Below are 20,369 nucleotides of genomic sequence, written 5' to 3' on the forward strand. Positions count from 1 at the left end.
ATCCGATATGGACCTGCGTATAGAAGTTCAAATTTACTGCACTTACCTTTCATTCTGCTGGATAAATAGTGTGTACGTACTAATATCTTCTGTCCAATGTGAAAGTCTCGGCGTCTACAAACCTGTTTTTGCTGTCTTCTCCGGCGCTCTGCGGCACGTTTGATGTTGTTCAGCGCAATGTCAATTATTTCGTGGTGTCTTAGTCGACGACAAGTAGGGAAGTTTACTAACTCTTTAATTTTGTTTGGTGGTTCAACGTTTTTCAGTATAACAGACGGAGATAGCATAGTGGACTCATTTGGAATCGAATTAATTACATCTTGGAATGAGAATATGTGTGTGTCCCAATCAATATGTCTTTTGTGGCAGTATATTCTACACAGTTTACCAATTTCTTTCATTAATCTTTCACAGGGGTTCGAAGAAGCATGGTACTTGCATATATAAGTCGGAGAAAGTTTTCTAGCTCGTAACATACGTGTCCATGTAGCAGAACGAAATTGTGATCCATTGTCAGAAATTACTTTCAACACATGCCCTACATGAAATAGAAAATGTTTTACAAATGCTTTCGAAACAGTTTTAGCTGTAGCTTTGCGTAACGGAGTGAAAGTAACAAATTTTGAAGTGAGTTCAACAGCGACAAAGATGTAGCAAAAACCTCTATTAGTTCTCGGAATCGGACCAAAAATGTCTACAGCGGCCATGTGTCTTAATTTAACAGGTACAATGGGATATAAAGGAGGAATATGTGAAGTGGTGTCTGACTTAGCTTTCTGGCAAATTTTACATGACGCTAAAACTCGTCGTAAACGTTTTTCCATGTTGGTAAAATAACAGTTCTGTCTCAGTATAAGAAAACATTTTCTTGCTCCGTAATGTGCGTAACTTAAATGAGTGTACCAAATTAATTTGTTAATCAGTTCGTCAGGAATGCATAATAACCAATTGTTGCTGTCCGGATGAGAGCGGCGAAACAAAATGTCATTGCGTACAGTGTAATGGTTTCTAATCGTAACATTATTCTTATCTTGCCAAAGGTGTTTAATTTCTTTCCACACGTTGTCTTTATTTTGCTCTTGTGGTATGTCCTGTAATGACGACGAAATAAAATTTTCAAATGCAACTTGCTGAATGTACATGACGCTGAAATTTGTTTTGCAGAAGTTGGTTGCGACGTCTTGCTGATTGTTGCTCAGAGAACGCGATAGTGCGTCTGCTATAACATTTTGTGTGCCGGGAATGTGGACAATAGTAAAATTAAATTCCTGCAAGTAAAGTTTCCATCTGCTTAATCTGTCGTGAGTGAATTTAGCCGAAAGTAAGAATTGTATCGCTCTGTGGTCTGTGTAGACGGTGGCATGTCTGCCATAAAGAAAGTGCCGAAATCTCGTAAAAGCCCATACAACACATAATGTTTCAAGTTCTGTAACAGAATAATTTCGCTCAGCAGGTGACAGAATGCGGCTTGCAAATGCGATGTTTTTAATTACTGTTGAGCCGTCGTCTTCAATTTCCTGAAAAATGTGTACGCCTAAAGCGGTGTTGGAACTGTCGGTGGCAATGGAAAAATTTCTAGTAAGATCTGGGTGCGATAAAAGTGGTGCATTCAACAAAGCTTGTTTCAGGTTCACGAATTCAGAATGTGCTTGCTTATCCCAAGACCAAATACTGTTTTTACCTGTTAATTGGCATAATCTAGGTGTGTCTAGAGCAGAATGATGAATAAATTTACGAAAAAAGTTAATTAAGCCCAAAAAACTGCGTAATTGTTTCTTCGTCGTAGGAACAGTAATATCACGTAGAGCTTGAAGTTTTTCCGGATCAGGCGCAATGCATTCTGCTGAAATTACGTGTCCAAGAAATTTTATAGAAGTTTTGCCAAAGTGCGATTTATTAAGATTAACTGTGAGTCCTTGAGCATGAAAAATTTGCAACAGTCGTTCTAAAATCACATTGTGTTCAGACCAGTTAGCTTCTGCAATAAGAATGTCGTCTACGTACGTCGTAATTCTGTCTTTAAGTTCTGTCGGAAGTATTGTGTTCAAACCGCGAATAAAAGCTGCTGAAGAAATAGTTAAGCCGAATGGTAATTTGCAAAATTGATAACAGTCGCCAAAACAAAGAAATGCTGTGTATTTTCTGCAATTCGGATGAAGTTGAATTTGCCAAAATCCCGATTTCAAATCTAGTGTAGAATAAATAGCCGTACCATGAAATTTCTGTAGAAGTTCCTCTAAAGTCTGTGGTCGATCTGTTTCATTAATAATAATGTCATTAATGTGACGTGCATCAAGTACAAGGCGAAGTGAGCCATCTTTTTTCTTAAGAATATGTAGCGGGTTTATGTACGGACTAACTGCCGGTTCAATAATTCCTTGGTCAAGCATATCCTGCAACTCTTTTTTAACCTCTTCTCTGTGAATATATGGAATGGGATAATGCTTTGCTTTAAATGTGTCGTGCTGTTTGACTTGAAATTCATACATAAAGCCGGACATAGTACCAGGAACATTGTCAAAGACTGGAGCTTGCTGTAAAAGAATTTTGTGTAACTGCGTGCGTTCGTCGTCTGTATTTGCACTGCTTTGTTTAACTTTATCAGAAATCAATTGCATTACGTCGTAGTCAGCTTCGTCTGGAGTATTATAGTTATGTACGTACATATTCGTGAACAATGTGGGATTACAGTCTATGTTTCGAGATACGGTAATGACCTCTGTGCGGTTAATTGTTTGTTCTTCCGCAGATAGTGAGTGCTGAAATTCTAAAGCAAGTTGTACATTTTCATCCTTCAACATTAAATAGGAATTTTGAAAATCAATGACTGCATCGTGTTGTACCAGAAAATTCGTACCTAAAATAACGTCTGTCGTCAATAAAGGAACAATCCAAAAATTTGAATGAAAAGTATGACCTGCAATACAAAATGATAAATGTGTCTGTAATTTAACGTCTACTCCTTTACTCGATACTGCTCCTTTCACTTTTGTTCTGCCTAATGGTAATGTCGGATAGGTATTCTCTTTGTTACACTCGTTAAAAGTTTCTTCATTTATTACTGATATAGGTGATCCGGAATCGATTACTGCTGAAAATTTCGATGAACCAATTTTAATTTCGATGACAGTATGTGATATAGTTTTCTGAACAACTGGTCTTTCCTGTAAAAGAGTGTCTCGGATGTCGTCGAAAGTAATAACATTTTCGTGAACAACATTTTGCGTGTCAAAAGTAGTGCTTGCTTTACTGGAAGATGCGATCTTTACTGTATCTAGTCAAATTCTATCTGACGTGTTACTATTTTCAGGAGGATGCTGTGGCATTTCTACTGTTTGAACAGTTCTATTACTTCTTCCAGACGTATTACGCTCTGGATGGTATCTACTGTCGGGTTCATTCATGAGAATATGTTCTTGTGAATAATTTTGCTGTTGGTATGACCGACTGTTGTTAGATGTACGCTGAAAATTGTCCTCATTATTTTTACGTCTGTCGTAATAGTCATTCCTATACGGTGTATTGCGATGGGAATTGAAATACTGTCTTCTTTGTACATAGTTGTTTCCTTGCTGCCGTGCGTTACTATTTGTTGGACCAGGGACTATACGTGCACGCGGCGAAACATCAGAGCTTGGTTGACCTTGTATATTACATTGTTGGTTACGTATGCTAACCGGCTGGCTTTCATACTGTTGTGGTGGATAACGTCTATTGTTACTAAAATGTGGTTCCTGTTGCTGTAAATTTTGACGATATTGATAATTAGAATTTTGTCTGCTATTAAAGCTTTGGGAGTTTTCGTTCCTAAAGCGTCTGTTACTTTTACTATTAAAATTACGTGACTGATTGTAATTACTGCAGGTTTGTTGGCCTTCGTTATTATATGAAAAATTTTTGTTTACAAAAGAATAATCAGATGGTTGTACTTCCAAGAGCTGTAACAGATCTCTGAATGCTGAAATATTTTCCTTTTGTTGACCCGTTAGAAGTGACACTCTTAATGACCGTGGTAATTTAGAAATGCATAATTGTATCAGTGCAGATTCACTATATGGTTCACTTAGGTACTGGTTTTGTTGGACCATATGCTCAAAAAATTGCGTGACACTGGGAAAATTTGTGTTCTCATAATTTGGTAAGCTAATTAACTGGTCTTTAATTCCGCGCTGTGTCGTCTTCGACCAATACGCTGACAGAAATGCATTCTGGAATTCTTCTATCGAGTAACATTGTCTCGCGATCGGTCTCATACGAGTTGCCCGTTCGCCTTCCAAAAAACTGCAAATAAATTCTAGTTTGTGTGTAACGGGCCAAGTCGGTGGAAAAGCAAAGCTAAATTGCTGTATCCAATCCAGTGGGTGAATCTATGTTCTGTCATTCCTAAACACTTTAAATTTCCTCACTGATAGAAAATGTTTGTAATCGAAATTATCATCTCTGTATGACGGAACAGGTTCATGATTGTAAGAGAATCTGTTGAACTGTGGTTGCTCGCAATCTAAGTCCCGTACTCTCTGAAGATTACCCATGTTATACGCGCTGCGCGAGTCTGACAAATGTTCGCAAAGTGGCGTCTGCTGTGATGTATTATTAACCGAAATACTTTTTATCTCTGCTACCTCTTGCTGTAAACTTGACAATTTTCTATGCAAGGTGTTATTAGACGAATCGATCTCATTAATTGTCTGCTGTAAATTTTGAAATTCAGGTGTTTGATTAAATGAAACCGGTGAAGTACTGCTACCGACAGAGTACCGCACTCGACTCTCGCGCGGTCAAGCGCAGACTAGGAACGACAAATAGCTCTCTGGTCAGAGACTCTGCAGTGCCTCGCCATCGCCGCCACACAACATACGTGTTTCAATGTAAACAGGAAGAAGGTGTTCTGAACTGTGCAAGAAAAAGCAAAATAGAAACAGTGAATGGCCCAGGCATAACCAGTGCAACATTGAGCGAAGATTGACAGCCACGGCATCGCGTTCTGAAATCTCTCATGCCATAATGAACTGTCCGTCCGAAGTGTTTGTTCTCTTTCTGGAACTGGCAGTTGTCATACTGTACGTTGGTTACAGAATATGAGTCATGTGGTAAGAATATGTTAACGTCGCAAGCAAACGTGATAAATAGTGACAGCAGGCGAGATGCCACATAGATATTTCACAGAAAGGAAAATAAGAAATAAACGTGGCTGAACTATGTTACAACAAAGGAATTCATGAGTCAAAACTTCAAAAACGAGGCGCAACTTCAAAAATTATTGAAAAACACGTTCTGACTGAGCACAGAGATACTGCGTCATTGTGAAACGATTGCGTTTAGATGTTGCAAAAAAAAAAAAAATAAATAAATAAATAAAAATAAAAATAAATAAATAAATAAATAAAATGGCTCTGAGCACTATGGGACTTAACTTCTGAGGTCATTAGTCCTTAGAACGTAGAACTACTTAAACCTAACTAACCTAAGGAAGGACATCACAAACATCCATGCCCGATGCAGGATTCGAACCTGCGACCGTAGCGGTAGCGCGGCTCCAGACTGTAGCGCCTCCTAATACCGTGTAGAGCCCCCGCGAGCAGGCAGAACCGCCGCAACACGACGTGACATGGGCTCGACTAATGTCTGAAGTAGTACTGGAGGGAACTGACACCATGAATCTTGCAGGGCTCACCATAAAATCGTAAGAGTACGAGGGGGTTGTAAGTAGGCTGTTTAGGTTTTTTTATTGGTAACGCCACCTCTGTATGAAAATCACTGGCTGTGCTGTGGGCAGTCTGTGTCTGCTTTGCATTGTTGTAATACTCGCCATTGTAGTGTTAGGCAGCTGGCTGTGAACAGCGCGTAGTGTTGCGCAGTTGGAGGTGAGCCGCCAGCAGTGGTGGATGTGGGGAGAGAGATGGCGGAGTTTTGTAATTTGTCATGAACTGCTATATTTATATATGATGATATCAAGGTAAATACATTGTTTGTTCTCTATTAATATCTTTCATTTGCTAACTATCCCTATCAGTAGTTAGTGCCTTCCATAGTTTGAATCTTTTATTTAGCTGGCAGTAGTGGCGCTCGCTGTATTGCAGTAGCTTGAGCAGCGAAGATTTTTGTGAGGTAAGTGATTTGTGAAAGGTATAGTTTAATGTTAGTCAGGGCCATTCTTTTGTAGGGAATTTTGAAAGTCAGATTGCGTTGCGCTAACAAAATATTGTGTGTCAGTTTAAGCACAGTCATGTATAATTGTTGAAAGGGGACGTTTCATATGTCGACCCTTAGCCGAGGATACCTCACTGGAATCTTGTGATTTTTTGTTGTAGTTTGTGTAATTAGTGTAGATTTTGTTTATTGCTAGCGCGTAACTGTAGAGAGAATCTCCTTTGTAGTTGCAGTCTTTCATTGTTGTACAGTAAAACAGTTGTGGCATGCATGTAGATTTGCACCAAGTATTTCGCAGCTGCAGTTAACTAGATATTATTTTCAGTGCTATTTTAGTGTGTTCTCTTATTTTTGATCTTCAAATTGTGTTTTTCTGTGTTGTCGTGTGAAATACTGTGACAATAATGGCGTGTGAAAAACGTAATACTAGGCTCCAAAGTAAACTGAGAAATGACAGTGAAAATGAAAGCAGTGTGTTAGCGCCACCGAGTAATGAATTAACTGATGTTCAAAGTAGTAATTTGGTAATTGTGCATAGGGAAATGGAGCGGGCGGCAAACAATGGCGTGGACAGTGAAACAATTAGTGAAGAGGGAAGCATTATCGATCGATCGGTCGGCAATAGCTCGCCTCAGGAAGCCGAAATGACACGACACGATTTCTCAAATACTGTAGATTCAGGTTTTGGATCCTCACCGTTTTCTCAAATAAGTCAAGACACATTTTCTGCTTGTCAAAATGTGAATGTTTCCGGTGCAAATTCACTGCCGAAAAGCACTGAGGAACATGTTTCAGACACCAATGCATTGTTATTACAATTAATACAATAAATGGGACAAACACAGCAAAAGCTTCAAAAGTTAGACACAATGGAACAAAATCAGAGACAAACACAGCAAAAGCTTCAAAAGTTAGACACAATGGAACAAAATCAGAGACAAACACAGCAAAAGCTTCAAAAGTTAGACTCAATGGAACAAAATCTTAAAAAGTTAGAGGCAATGGAACAAAATCTTCAAAAATTAGACTCATTGGAACAAACTCTTGAACAAACACGTGAGGATTTAACTACTGAGTTACATCACATTGAATCGAAATGTCAAAAAGTCTGTAATGACGTAAAAACACAAATTTGTGAGCATTTCCAACCTATTTTTTCGCAGCATGAAAATGTATTACAGAATCACGAAGCAGCCATAAAAGAACTGCAAACCATTGTTCATGAAAATCACGACACCTTGCAAGCTAAAATTGACTCAGTTGCATCTACCGATTCGGTTACGCAACTTGCAAAAACTCAGGAAAACTTAAAGGACACAGTAGATACTCTGAAACTTGGTTCAGAAAAACATACAGAGGAAATAATTTCACTATCGGATAAAGTAGCAGAACTTTCAGATCAGTTCACTAACTTATCTACAAAGGTAGATGATGATCTGAATAACACAACACCTGTAGCCTTCACTGACACTGAAGAGTATGTAGAAATTAGAAAATTCAAACAAAATCAAAACAAATCAATACACAGTACAAAAGAGAAATCCGGGAAGTGCAAGATCAGTTGGCATAAGTAGTACAAGAATTACGTATTTCAGAGGACACTCGCGCCCCAATACGGGAAGAGGGACATAGAAATACGGAACAGCCACAAAATAATAACACAGCGCATTTCGGAAATTGTGAAAGAAATTGGCAATGTGCACCGAATTTTGAGATTGAACAGCCGACACGACGTAACAATGACCGACATGCGACTCGCCGACATGATGATTTTGACTATAAGCTGTTCATTACTACACGTAAATTCAAAACATTTAAGAATTCTGGCAACGACATTCATCCACAAGCATGGCTCCATCAATTCTCTCATTGTTTTCCTCCCAACTGGTGATTGGAGCACAGGTTAGAATTTATGTGCGGCTATTTAGAGAATGAACCAGCTGTAAGAATGCGATCGGTCATTCACGATTGTCACAGTGAAGGAGAATTTTACCATGCCTTCCTCTCAGCATATTGGTCTCAAGCTACACAAGACCGAGTAAAACATAGCATCATAATGATGAAACATTTCGAACAGTCTGAATTTTCCAGTCTTGTGAAATATTTTGAAGACATGTTGCACAAGAATCAGTACCTAACAAACCCATACAGCCCCTCAGAACTCATCCGCATTTGCTTAATCAAATTACCTGAACATTTACGACATATTATTTTGGCAGGACGTTGCAAAGACGACATTGAAGCTTTTCAGGGACTGTTACAAGAACTGGAAATTGACACTGACAATCGGGGAACGCGGGAACAGGAGCACAACAATTACAGGTCACATCTGTCACAATTCCGCGATGACAGAAATAATACACGACAAGGCTATTCTTATAGCGTAAATCGTGACCAAAACAGACACCACCCGTACGACAACCATTGGCAGAGTAGTAATAATTACAGGGAAAGATCACCTCTCCGCGGTAATGACTATTACAGAGACAATCAGAGAAACAGACAATATGGGAACCAAAATAATTATTATTACGGGAGACAGAATAACTTTAGACGCAACGGTCCAGCGCACAGTTACGATTTCGGGAGAAATTCTCCACCACTTAACCGACAAGAAAGAAACTACAGGAACTACCAACATGACGACAGACGATGTGATCGTAACGACAGACCTGAATTGAATCAGAACTGGCGGGATTTAAACAGGGCAGGGCCCTCTCGTCACGGTGAATTTGTAGAAGTTAGGTCTCCAAATCCCAATAACGACGCGCGCCAACAAAGAGACAATAGGCAATGACTCATACCGCAGGCAGCCACAAAACGCACGTATGAAACTAACGACGCAGCTACCGTAGCTAGTAATTACATAAAAATGGAAGACATTAGGGACATCTTACTCCAAGAACACGACGTAAAACGTAACAACATTGCATATCCTGTGATTCACATTACAGTAAATGACGTAAAATTTACGGCAGTACTTGACTCTGGCAGTCCCATTTCAGTAATCAGTGAAACAGCCTTTAGCAAATGCAACAAATCGAACGATTGCCCCACACTTCCGTTACGTAAGATTAAATTACAAGGTGCAATCTTTGGAACAAGTGTAGATGTACGCCAACAAACCAACTTAGAATTCTTTTGTCAAAGCCACAGCTTCTCTATGAACTTTCTTATTGTTCCATTATTGTCGACGGAAATTATACTGGGAGTAGACTTTTTGAATGAATACAAAGCAATCTTAAACTTTCACGATGCTGAAATAACTTTAGAAAAAGAAGGTAAGTCAATAGCTTTGAAATTTGAAGATTGGCTCTCAAACCATGATGAGGAAATTAATCGGCTTTACGTTCTGTTAGACAACAGTTCGGAATTTTCTACGGAACTAGACACTAACAATCACTCTGCAAGTACTGACAGGGATGACATCGACGGCATATTTGAAATTAATGAGTTATTCCAGAATAAAATTCAAACAATTGAGAATTGTAATGACACTGATAGGCAGGACCTTTTTGAGATTTTACAAGCACATTCCACAGTTTTTACTCACAAAACAGGAACAATCAAGGGATTTCAATACCAATTTCGTGTTCGTGAGCATACTAAATTTTGTGTTAGACCATACGTAATTCCGGCGCATTATAGGGACCGTGTTAGAACAGAAATACGATCTATGCTTGACGAGGGCATTATTGAGCCTGCAGTAAGCTCATATAACAATCCGTTACATGTTGTTGAGAAGAAAAATGGATCGATCAGGCTTGTCTTAGATTCGAGACAAATCAATACTATCATTATTCCTGAAACAGACAGGCCGCAGACGATGGAAGAACTTCTTCAAAATTTTAATGGTGTAAAAGTGTTGTCTTCCATTGATCTCAGATCCAGCTTTTATCAGATCGAACTTCATCCAGAATGTAGAAAATACACAGCTTTCCTTTGTTTCGGCGTTTGTTATCAGTTTCGGAAACTTCCTTTTGGTTTGAACATTTCTTCAGCAGCATTCATTCGCGGGCTAAATTCCATATTACCTGAATTCTTAAAACGTCACATCACCTTATATGTAGACGATATTCTGATAGCAGAAGCCTCATGGGAACAACACAATCGCATCCTCAATAGCGTGTTACATATTTTTGCAGAATCTGGAATTACAGTTAACTTGGAAAAGTCTGAATTCGGTAGGTCAAAGGTGAGGTTTTTGGGACATATTATTTCTTCTGAAGGCATTCAGCCGGATCCTGAAAAGTTAGAAGCAATCAGAGCCATTCCAGTTCCATCTACAAAAAGACAAGTCCGCAGTATTCTAGGTCTCGTAAATTTTTACCGTCGTTTTCTGAATATGCAAATTCTTGTTACACCAAAACTTTGTTCTCTCACTGGAAAAAATACTATTTGGAACTGGGACGAACAAGCACAGTTGGAATTCAATTCTTTGAAAGAATCGCTACTTAACGCGCCAATACTAGCTCATCCAGATCTGTCACAAGATTTCTGCCTTAGCACGGATTCTTCTAAAGTCGGTCTTGGTGCCCATTTATTTCAAGAAGCCATAGAAAATGACACTACCGTTCATAAAACCATTGCTTTTGCTAGCCGAGTGCTAACAAAATCTGAAAAAAATTATTCCGTTACTGAATTAGAAGCTTTAGCTATCGTTTGGGCATTTAACAAATTCCGTTTCTTTCTTTCTGGTAAGCACGTAAAAGTATACAGTGATCATCGTGCATTACAATTTCTTATGTCTTCAAAATTAAATCATGACAGGTTAAAACGTTGGGCATTGTTTCTGCAAGAATTCCGCTTCACAATAGTCTACATTCCCGGTAAGGAGAACATTGTTGCGGACGCACTGTCACGCGCACCGGCTGGGCTTGAGAAAAGTACCACAGAAGGCAACCTCGAGAAAAATTTCAGTATTCTTTACATTCAGAAAGTCGCCTTTGAAAACTTCATCACCACATCTTTAAAGGACATTGCTCATGAACAAGATAAAGATCCGATTTGGAAAGACATCAAGAGCAAATGGCATGAAAAGACACACACTCAGATTCGGCATTATTATCTGGTTAGAAACCACATACTGTTCAAACGCTGCACTGTTGATGACAAGCTATGGGTACTTTGCATTCCTGACGATTTTGTTAATAAGCTCATTTGGTACATTCATTTCAGTTACGCACATTTTGGCCCACGAAAATGTTATCATATTCTTCAAACGACTTGTTATTTTAACAATATGGAAAAGCGAATTCGAAGAGTCTTGTCTATTTGTAAACTTTGTCAAAAGGCGAAACCATCTACTATCTCACATCGTGCTCCGCTGTTTCCTATCATTCCTTCTAAATTAAAAGAATTTGCTGCTGTTGATCTCTTGGGACCCCTTGTCAGAACATCCAATGGATTTTCGTACGTTCCTGTCGCTGTTGAACTTACTTCAAAATTTGTTTCTTTCACTCCGTTACGTAAAGCCACTGGACGATCTGTATCCAACGCCTTTGTTAAAAATTTCTTACGTGAAGTTGACCACGTTGCTAAAGTCATTTCAGATAACGGACCGCAATTCAGATCTGCTGTTTGGTCACGCATGCTTCGCAACCATAAAAGCAAACCTGTTTTTATTTCATTGTACTCACCACATTGTAACCCGTCTGAACGGATTATGAAAGAAATCAATAAGCTTTGCAGACTTTATTGTCACAGAAAGCATCAGCATTGGGACAGATATTTACACTTATTTCAAAATGTGCTGAATGAAATGCCTCATGATTCCACTGCTTTACCACCCACTCTTGTACTAAAGAATGAAGAACCACCGAACAGAATCAGAGAGCTTGTACCTTTCCTGAATACACATAAACTTCGACACAAAGACATAATTGATTTGGCTCTTAAAAATATAAAATCTGCAGCAGACAAAAGGAGAAAACTACACGGTAAAGCAAATGCAAAGAAATTGTATATTGGTCAGAAAGTTCTCATTAAGGCTCATTCATTGTCACATAAGAAGAAACACTTGAGTCACAAATTCTTTCTAGTTTACAATGGACCTTACAGAATCCGACGTATACCACATGATAATTGCGTTGAAGTTGAAACTCTGCGTACTAGGAAGAGTAAAGGTTTACACCACATTTCACATGTAAAACCGTTTATTGAAAGATAATCTGCTTTTTAACTTTGTCTTTGCCATATAACTTTTCCCTTTACATTACTAGTATGCTGTGTTAGACTTAAGAAACTGTTAACATACAACAATGTTTGAAGTTAAATATCCAGTCTAGAACCTAGGGAACATTTTTAAACAGAAATTACGAATGGATTGTGATAGTGAACAGACTACACAGTGTTGTATTTGTACATTCTTGCTTGTTAGTTGCACGATTACGTAACGACTATCAGGCTTACATACTTAGGACACATACTGGTACTGCTAATGAGATTTTAATGCAACATTTTGGTTTACTTGAAAATACATTCTGGGTTTAAAGTACTTTCTGTGAGATACCAGAGGACACAGTGGTTAGTTTATGTGACAGCTACACGATGTTATCACGACGCTACTAATGAGTGACAATTTACAATGTTGCTTTTGCAGTGTATCTGTTTTATATCTGCACAGTTTTCTGAATTCTTCTAGGAAGAAAAACATGTTTTAGTAGTACCTTTTGTGGTATAGCAACGGTGAGACAGCCTTTTTCGTGGTATAACAATACGTTACTGTACAGTACTTTCCTCATCACGGCAATAAGCGTAATAACTAAGATATCTATATGCAAAGCATTTCACTTTTGTGTATCATGAGGTAAGTACATTGACTTTAGCAGAACTTTGCTTACAGAGGACGATAACTACGACAGTTCCACAGAATTATCTTACAGCAAGACGCGCATTTAGCGCTACAGGACACGCATTTCAGTGATTAATCTTATAGTTAAAACACTTATTTTTAAAGATTTTTTAATTACAAAGAAAGTTTTCCGTGATACATTTCATTCCATTGCTGTAATTTGTAACACCTGAGGGTATAATTACATTTATCCTCAGGGGGTACACGCCTACTTTGTGTACCATGTGTGTGGCAACCACAAGGACCCTAGCTAATATGGTATTTGCTTATACAACTTTACACATCGGTACCATATTTCTCTAACACACAAATTACACAGCTATCTGATCATTTAACTGAGACAGACAAACGTTTTTACTACATCAGTGACAGATGTTTACGTAATTACACAGTTGGATAACTTCACACTTACGAAATTGTATTTTGTCTGTACTTTGAGAAATGCTCATATTTTTCGGACCCATTGTGATACTATGAGAGCTTTGAATGATGTATTTGGTATGAGATCATGATTTTAAAGTACGTTTGAGGCAGATGACACTTTTGACATGAGCAGAGAATTTTTTTTAGGTTTTGAAATTATTGCAGAAAGCTACGACGTTTTTGAGATTTGACTGAGGTGTTATGATGTTATTATTACCATGACGATGTGTACTATGCTGTTGAGATATGTTTATGATCAATAAGATGATGCTACCGTATATGAGGAATAAGAAGTATGTTGGAAACCAAGAATCGTATTTTAAGAGTTATGAAATGTGTGTATATGAGTGAATGTATCACAATGATGGCGAAAATTTTTTGGACACTTATATTTATAGGGTTTTGTTTCTACAGATTTGTAACGCAAATTCTTGACCTGTGAAATATTTTTATGTGAGACTGTCACTGTAGCGGAAACTGCTGTCGTAAATATTTCCGTAAGAAAGTTAAGTGACCACCTGCACGTAATGCATCACGGGCACCCACCTGGGCGACAGCCGCCCGAAAAAAAAAGCCATTAGCCTTTCAGCGGCACAGGTAGAAAAAAAAAAGGCGACGCCTTTATAATGACAAGTGTCTTTCTACGAGAGTTGAGAGCTACTGACTTATGAAATGTCACATGACTATTGAATGATATTTTAATGCTTTGCTTTTCGTAGTTGCTTATTTCACTTGATATCTGGTTTCCAGCTGTGTTACAGCATTGGTTTCATAAAATAAAATTAAATGCATTTGCTAATGTGAACACTTTCTGTCAACAGATCTATTAAATAATAATTTTGTGATCCACATTCTTCAAAAAAGGAGCACTTGGAAAGGAAAGAACAATAAGAAGGGACTAGTAACAGTGACTGCATACATAATATTCTTTTCAGGTACATGGTAATATTTTTTTTACAATAAGTTGTTGTGGTGCACCACTTTAATTACTTAGACATTAAGATGTGATTATACATTTCCCTTATCTGCATTGTTATCTTTAGTGTACTATTTTTTCTGCTTGAGCTATGTCATGTTTCGATATAAGCTGCTGTTTGCCAGGCATAGTGCTACTGAACTTTAATTTGTGTTACTCTGCTAAGCCAGATTTTTTTTTTTTTTTTTTTTTTGCTGCACATTGCCTCATATTAGTTGTAATGTTGAATTGCTTGGTAATTTAGATTTACTGTAGCTTGCTTTGCGATTTTCCATTTTTTTTTCATTGCTGTTTATATTAATTGTTTTATGTGCTGCTGCATTGCCTCGTCCCTTAGTTTAGCATCTGAGCTCAGTAGATTTAAGTTAGCTTAAGAGGGGGTAGCCTCTAAGAGAATGAGTTGCGATGAATTGGAAGAAATGCATTGAGAAGTTATACAAAAAAAAGTACAGAAAACAGGTTTAGGTAGGATTTTCTTGGAAATAAATGTTGAGGTAAGAAATGTGTGAACATATAAATACAGAAAGCATGCTTAGATAGAATTTTTTTGGTGGAAACAAAGGATGAAATAAGAGGAAAGATATATGAAGTTTTGGGTTGGACTGCAGTACCAAATGTTACTCTGAAAACGAACCCTGTCCTTTCCTATTGGTGTTATCCCACTATGTGTTTGTGTACCCTTGTGTATTTGTGTTTTTCCTGTCTTTATGTGTTTATCTGATAAGACTTATATTTTAGAATTTTTCTAATACTAAGCTACATTCACTATGATGAGGAATACTGTTATCCTCAAATATAATTTGCATTAATAATATGTTATTTACCTTGTAAATAAGCTTAGACATTATTTATTCTGTTTTGTTTTAATGCTCATGTGTAAAGTTGATGTTCCAAAAGTTATTCTGATCTTTTATCTATGTACTCATGTCATAATTCCTGTAACACTGATGTATATGTTAGTTCGATTCTTTTGTAAAGCCTGTACTACAAATGTTATCTGTATTATTATGTTTTTAATGATGTATTTTGTACCTTTGTAATTATATTTTCGTGTTATAATATTGTAATTGACACCAGTTAATCAAATTAAGTAACTTGTAAGTTACATTTCACTGCACACGTTTCTGTTGGTCATAGCATATATGGACAATATGTGAGAAGTAGGGACTGTTAGTGTTTGCACGTGTGTTAATAATTCAGCAAGGGACTGGATAACAGCATTGCTGGTTCTAAGGACAATTCCAAAAACTTTGTGAGTGCACAAGTGGTGGTTTATGGACTTGCTATATTCTCCGCAAGACTCTTCGATGGCGAATGTGCACCTGCACAATTGCAACAGATGGCTGCTGGCCATCTCTACAAGGACTACAGTGGGTCTGCATCTATGATGACCCACCAACGCCATTATTTCTACAAGGACTGCAGTGGGTCTGCACCTCTGGTGGCCCACCAATACCACAATCTCTACCAGGACTACAGTGGGTCTGCTCTGTGATGACCTACCTACCAATATTCTTCAAAACGTCGAATGACTCTGCTGTGGGTTTGCTCTGTTGTGGCCCATTATCTGTCAGCATGTCAAGAGTCAGCACTGTCTTTACGTTGGAAGGACAACGCTACTTCTTCAAGACTGCATGGAAATGCACTACTTCCGTGTGCATTTTCTTTTACTGCTCAGACTTTGAGAAAAACACTGCTATTCTACTGTTATGTACGATTAGGACTGTCTTCATGGACTGTGAGAAAATTTTAGCTTTTGACCAACATTGTATCAATAAGTGTGTGCATTTGATTTCTTTGTTATTGTAATTATGAAAAATTTTTTTCAAATCTGTATTGGCCACTGCCCAATCCAATTTGTAAAATTTTCTGTGGGGAGCATGGGGGCTATGTAAGTAGGCTGTTTAGGTTTTTTTATTGGTAACGCCACCTCTGTATGAAAATCACTGGCTGTGCTGTGGGCAGTCTGTGTCTGCTTTGCATTGTTGTAATACTCGCCATTGTAGTGTTAGGCAGCTGGCTGTGAACAGCGCGTAGCGTTGCGCAGTTGGAGGTGAGCCGCCAGCAGTAGTGGATGTGGGGAGAGAGATGGCGGAGTTTTGTAATTTGTCATGAACTGCTATATTTATATATGATGATATCAAGGTAAATACATTGTTTGTTCTCTATTAATATCTTTCATTTGCTAACTATCCCTATCAGTAGTTAGTGCCTTCCATAGTTTGAATCTTTTATTTAGCTGGCAGTAGTGGCGCTCGCTGTATTGCAGTAGCTTGAGCAGCGAAGATTTTTGTGAGGTAAGTGATTTGTGAAAGGTATAGTTTAATGTTAGTCAGGGCCATTCTTTTGTAGGGAATTTTGAAAGTCAGATTGCGTTGCGCTAACAAAATATTGTGTGTCAGTTTAAGCACAGTCATGTATAATTGTTGAAAGGGGACGTTTCAGGATGGAGATGTCTTTTGAACATCGTCCCAGATGTGCTCAATTATGTTCATGGCTGGGGAGTCTGGTGGCCAGAGGAAGTGTTTAAACTCAGAAGAGTGTTTCTGGCGCCACTCTGTAGCAATTCTGAAACTGTGGGTTGTCCTGCTGGAATTGGTCAAGTCCATCGGAATCCACAATGGACATGAATGGATGCACGTGATCAGACAGCATGCTTACGTTCGTGTTACTTGTCAGAGTAGTATCTAGGAATATCAGGAGTCTAACTTCATGACATGCAGGATCTACGGATTCATGGGATAGTCTACTTACCCGTAAACGTCCATCCGCACGATCCAATTTGAAAAGAGACTCGTCCGACAAGGCATGTTGCTTCCAGTCATCAATAGTCAAATGTCGGTGTTGAGGAGCCCAGGAGAGACGTAAAGCTTAGTGTCGTGCAGTCATCAAGAGTACAGGAACGGGCCTTCGGATCCGAAAGCCAATATCCATGATGTTTCGTTGAATCGTTCGCACGCTGACACTTGTTGACAGCCCAGCATTGAAAGTTGCAGCAATTGGTGGAAGAGTTGCACTTCTGTCACGTTCATCTACCTCTAAATCATACTCTACAAGCTACCTAATGGAGTGTGGCGGAGGGTACCGAAAGTACCTTCGGTACGACTATCTGATCCTTCCAATCCTGCTGCACTCTCCAATAGTGCGTGGGAAGAATTATTGTCGATAAGCCTCTGTATTGGCTCTAATTTCTCGAATTTTCTCGTAGTCGTCAATACGCAAGACGTATGTGGGGGGGGGGGGGGGGGGGGAAGTAATACGTTGTCTGACTCCACCTGAAAAGCGCTGTCCCAAAATTTCGATGTTAAATATCTCCGTGATACGCATCGCCTCTTTTGTAAGTCTGCCAGTGGAGCTTCTTCACCATCTCCGCAACGCTCTCTCGCCTGCTAAACGAACCCGTGACGAAACGCGTCGCCCTTCGTTGGATCTTCTCTATCTCCTCTATCGGTCCTACCTGATACCGAGCGAGGTGGGTCAGTGGTTAACACACTGGACTGGCATTCGGGAGGACGTCGGTTCGACCCCGCGTCCGGCCATCCTGATTTAGGTTTTCCGTGATTTTCCTAAATCACTCCAGGCAAATGCCGAGATGGTTCCTCTGAAAGAGCATGGCCTACTTCCTTGCCCGTCCTTCCCTGATCCGACGAGACCGATGACCTCGCAGTTTGGTCTCCCCTCAAACGACCCCAACCCCAACCCAGTCCTACCTGATAGGGAGCCCAGATTGATTAACAATACTCAAGAATCTGGTGAACAAGCACCTTATAAGCCACTTCTTTGGTGGATGAGTTACATTTCGTTAATATTCTCCCGATGAATCTGAGTCTGGTGTCTGCTTCTTCCCACTATCTGTTTTATATGGTCATTCAACTTAAGGTCACTCTGGATAGGTCCAGCTGTTTGTCATAAATAGTTGCACGATCCTCTTCAGTTGTTTTTGGTCTCGTTCTTGCTGGATCTTTTGCCGGCCGCAACGATGTCGCGATCTGATGTTTTACCTCATTCCTGAGATTCACGGTACATTCGTGTAATGGTCGTCCGGAAAAATCCCCACTTCATCGCTACCTCGGAGATGCTCTTTCCCATCGCTCATGCGCTGACTATAGCATCACGTTCAAACTCAATTAAATCTGGATAACCTGCCATTATAGCAGCAGCAGCCGATCTAACAACGTCGCCAGATACTTGTCTTACGTAGGCCTTGCAGACCGCAGCGCCATATTCTGCCTGTTTACATATCTCTGTATTTCAATACGCATGCCTATACCAGTCTCTTTGACGTTGGACTGCATTATGTTTTCATCATTTCCTTGGGAGTGACCACACTCACATTCATACGAAAACCTAAAACGGGCAGGGGTACAAATTAGGTGCGTCGATAAGATATTCCTATCATATGACACGCGTATTGTCATTAATGCATTGTATGACACAACGATTCGGTGGACTTGTCATCAAACGTGTGCTTTTCCCATTCGAAAGCCACTTTCTTTAGATTGTTAGTCCAGTAGTTGTGGAGAATCAACCTTCATTATAGGTCCTTTCCTTACGTCTCGCTGCTACAAACATACATTTTAATACAGCGAATAGCAGAAGAAAACGGTTTGAGGGAGGTTAGAACACGGCTCGCATGCGTGGCAGTTTAAAACCGTGACCACTTTACCACCACGCCGTTACTTGGTCAGTTTTCTCTGTATTTGCACTTCCTGTCCTTCGACCGTTCATTGTTTGTATCACGCTTTTTGTCACATTTCAGCACGCCTACTTCCTCTTTCCATTCTTCATCTGTGTTCAGGATTTTACGGGCTGTCCACTTGGAGCTTCTACCATAAAACCTGAGGCGGATGCGATTGGGAGTTTTCCTTTAAGTAAACTGTAATTTTATTTATATTGAAGTGTTGATCAGATGAAAGAATCATCTGTCTTCAATTTATCGCGGGTATTAACAGGTTTCTTTTGCAATTTGTCATGCAATGCTCTGCATGCCATTTCCCAAAGAGTCTCTTTATAGTCCTGCAACATAAATTACGAAATCATCCCTGTGGTGTAGAGACACCCAACTGCAAGTGGTGCAAAATAGTTCAAATTCAAATGACTCTGAGCACTATGGGACTTAGCTTCTGAGGTCATCAGTCCCCTAGAACTTAGAACTACTTAAACCTAACTAACCTAAACACATCACACACACCCATGACCGAGGCAGGATTCGAACCTGCGACCGCAGCAGCAGCACGGTTCCAGACTGTAGCCCCTAGAACCGCTCGACCACCACGGCCTGCTGCAAAATAGTCCTCGATCAGTATTAACTCGTCTATCTTCTAGCAGTAGATCAAAAATCCCTTGCAATTTGATTTCTTCATCTGTCTGTTCCATCTTCCGCTTGGTCCTTGAAATTTTCTTCTGTCTTGTGGATGGTAATGGAGCATTCATTTGTGTAACATTTCATTACACTTCTTCAGCACTGTTTCCAGAATGTTCAGCTACTACTGTATTTCTTTCTATCAAAGTTTTTCTCTTTTGTCAAACCTATAACCTACCCTTATAATTTCTTCCCTGCAGCTTGATATTTGCTTTCTTCCTTTCGCCCCTGTTAGAAATTGTTCACTGATATTGTCCTATAGAGTTTTGTAATTGTATGTTTTCTGTGTATTCTCCTGTATGTATTTCGAAAGATATCTACAAGTATAACTGACATTTTCAGCTTATGTTCTATATCTGCTTCACTGGCGTAAATACCCTGCAACATAGAAACGTAACCTGCGCCTTAGCATTGGTCCAGAGTACAATCTTGCAACGCACTGGTAGAAGATATTATTACCATGATTTTTGGCATAAACATTTTGGGATTATGTGCTTCTATACTAACCATGTGGAACGAATAACGGTCTAGATGTACCCGGCCCCATTAAATTCTGCATTACGACGTTAAGAAGCTGTCTTCTTTCAAAATATACTCCTCTGCTT

The sequence above is a fragment of the Schistocerca serialis genome, chromosome 7, assembly GCF_023864345.2.
Source record: "Schistocerca serialis cubense isolate TAMUIC-IGC-003099 chromosome 7, iqSchSeri2.2, whole genome shotgun sequence".
Taxonomy (NCBI): Eukaryota; Metazoa; Arthropoda; class Insecta; order Orthoptera; family Acrididae; genus Schistocerca; species Schistocerca serialis.